This window comes from Sus scrofa, chromosome 5, assembly GCF_000003025.6.
Source record: "Sus scrofa isolate TJ Tabasco breed Duroc chromosome 5, Sscrofa11.1, whole genome shotgun sequence".
Taxonomy (NCBI): domain Eukaryota; kingdom Metazoa; phylum Chordata; class Mammalia; order Artiodactyla; family Suidae; genus Sus; species Sus scrofa.
The window spans coordinates 91,813,270-91,816,476 of NC_010447.5; the positions used below are offsets into that span (position 1 = coordinate 91,813,270).

A 3,207-nucleotide genomic window follows, 5' to 3' on the forward strand; every position below is an offset into this window, starting at 1 on the left:
TTTAGAGAGAGTTTAGAGTCTCATTTATGGTCACTAGCTATGTCTTCAAAACCTGCCTTTTACAATCCAAATCCAAATGTGCTTTGGACACTACTTTACCGCCACAAACTTATTATGTCCAAAATTCTTTTCCCTAAAAGTTCTTTCCTCATGCTGATTTCCCTTTCGTTCAACAATGTGTTCTTTTATTTAAGCATTACTTCATGTATCTATTATCTCTCCATTCAAGGAACAAGAGATGGATATTCGTAGGAGCTAAGGCACATACAAAGAACAATAAACGGCAGTGCCTGCTCTTAAGGAGTCTAGCAGGGCACTATCATCCAGGGTAGTTATAATAACATGGAGTGATGTCATGCTTGCTATTAATGAAGCCCCAAGCACTTCTTCACTCTGAACTTGTCAAGAAGTTGGCTCAGAGAGAATTACTTGACTTGGATCTTGAAGATTGAGTAAAACTTTCCAGGGTACAAAGAAAGGCAGTGGTACAGCACAGTCCAAGTCAAAAAGAAGAGGGAAATGGAAAAAAAAAAAAAAAAAAAAGGTATCATGTCTAAAACTTAGATTTATATCTCATAGTATAATTCCATTTATCCCTCATTCTTTGTACTGCTATTATTGTGTATATATATGTATATATACACACTATATATATACAACATTGTATATATACTCTCTCTATATATATATATAAAACCACATATGTCATAGTTCCTATAAAAGAGTTTGTCCAGTTCTATTGGATACAAATACTCTTAGCTTTCATTTATTGACAATGTCCTTTATCTTACTTTTTAAAACTTTTATGTTTGAACACACTTTTTTTCTGAATATAAACTTGATGGTAGACATCCTTTCAGCATTTTCAAGATGTCACTCCACTGTCATCTGCCCTCCGCTGTTTTCGATGTCAGCTATTACTTGTATTGTTAATCCTCTGTAGTTAATACATTGTTTCTGTCTTCTGACTTTTAACATAGTCTTTTGGTTTTCAATTTTTGGTTTTCAAGTTTTATCATGATAAAACTAGGTGTGTATTTTTTTTTTTTTAGTTGTCAAATAATCCTTTATTTAATTTTTCTTTGCCATTCTTAACTAGCTGGGCATTCCACCACGCCACTGTTGATGTTGCCTATGATGTTGTGAGGGTGGCAGCCATCAACATTGCAGCCCCATACTGGGCAGTCTCCAGGATTTCTTTAATGGTTCCAGAGAGTTCTCTAGCTAAAGATTGGCGCCACATCAGTTGGGCAATGTTGACAAGATCATCAAAAGTGATGTTTCCACTATGCTTAATGTTTTTCTGCTTCTGTCTCTTGGTGGTTCCTTGAGAGCTTTGATGATCAGGCAGAGACAGGAGGTACCACCTCAGTCTGAGCCTTTCTGTACTGAATGGTCAGTTTCACTGTAATTTTCAGACTTTCCAATCACCAGTTGCCTTGGCGATGTCATCACCAAACTTTTTGGGAGACAGACCTAGGGGGCCGATCTTGGGGAACAGGGAAGATGTGGCACCAACTCCCCACTGGTGCACGTCAGGTATACGACTTTGATCTTGTTGGGGTTGAACTTAGGTGGCATGGTGGTAGCAGCTGGTGTCAGATGAACCCGGATTCCAGACAAAGAAAGTTGCACCTTGGCTTTCTCTGAGCCGTAAGCCAAAAGCTAGGTATTTTTTTCTTTATATTTATCTTGCTGTGGTCTGTTAGTAGGTGTTTGCGACCACATTTGGAAAAAAATTAACCATTATTCCTCTGTTATGGACTAAATTGGGTCTCCCCAAAATTTGTATGTTGACGCCCTAACTCCTTACCTGACAACATTTGGAAATAGGGCCTATTAGAATGTAATAGAGGTTAAAAGAGGTCATATGAGGCCTTAATTCGATAGGGCTGGTGTCCTTGTAGAAAAGAAAGAGACACTACATATCTCTCTGCATGCCTGCAGGGGAGGGCCATGTGGGGACTGATGGCACCTTGACCTTGGACTTGCCTCCAGAACTTGTGAGAAAATACATTTCTGTGGTGTAAGCCACCAGCCTATGGTATTCTGTTAGGTCAGCCCTAGGAGACTAACACATCTTCCAATTTTTTTTTTTTTTCAGTTCTTCTCTTCTCTCTTTCATGGACTCCAACTGAGAATCCACTGACTTATTTTCAACCTTCTCTCTGTTTTCTATTAAAATTGGATATTTTCTTTTGATCTATCCTCAAGCTTAGTAACCACTGATTTTACCAAATACGAGCACATTCTTAATATTACACATTGTTTTGCTGAGTTGTAGAATTTTCAGTGGGTTATTTTCTATAGTTTCCATTTATTTTCTGAGATCCTCTCTCTGCCTATTCATCACTGTCATATTTTACTTCAGGTCCCCAAATATTTATAATCATGTATTTAAAGTCCTTATAGTCTCACTTCCAAATTCAGGGTATTTTATAATTTGTTTCTGTTGACTGCTTTTCCTCTTGAATGTGGGTCATAATTTCTTGTCCCTTCTCATTTCCTACTAATTTTTCATGGTATAATAGATAATGTAGATGACACATTGTAGAAACTGCATTCTGTTCTCTTGGTCTAAAGATTATTCATTGTTATTCTAATAGAAAATTACATTGATTTGACCCAAACTCAAAGTTTTGGCTCCCCTCAGGTGGGCATCAGCTGAAACTACTCATTTATATCAGCTTTCTGGCTATGCTTTTCACTGAGAACTCTGAACTCCCCCTAGCCCATGTGCAATTCAGGGGTTAGCAAAGATCTTGTGTAGAGTTTATATACAGATCTGGGGCTCTCTCCTCCTCTATGGATCTTCCTCCTTCCTCTTCTCAACTCAGTGAAAATCTAGCCTGTATACTACTTTGAGAGTGCCCTCAGGAGTAGAGCTACTATAGTTTCCTTCTTTCATGGGTCAGCTCCTTCCAGTTTCTAACTACTTTGTTCACTATTTCTTCAAATATTTAATCCATGTTTGTAATTTTTATCTGAATGAGGGTGAGTCATATACCACCTACTCTACCATTATGGGGATATAAATTTATAGGAAGGTTTTTAATAACAGTTTACATTTTTTAAAATGGCTATTGGACACATCAGACTTTCTTGTTTCTTTGCTCTCTGTCTCTTTTGGTCATTGTTAATCTGTCCTTCGTAAGTACTTGCTTTTTTCATGTAGTTTTGTGAACTTTATTGGCAGAGATCCTGTTT

General features: G+C 37.5%; 1 pseudogene; it reads right to left on the bottom strand.

Annotated features, from left to right (window-relative positions):
* Window positions 969-2,793, bottom strand: LOC106510432 (annotated as a pseudogene).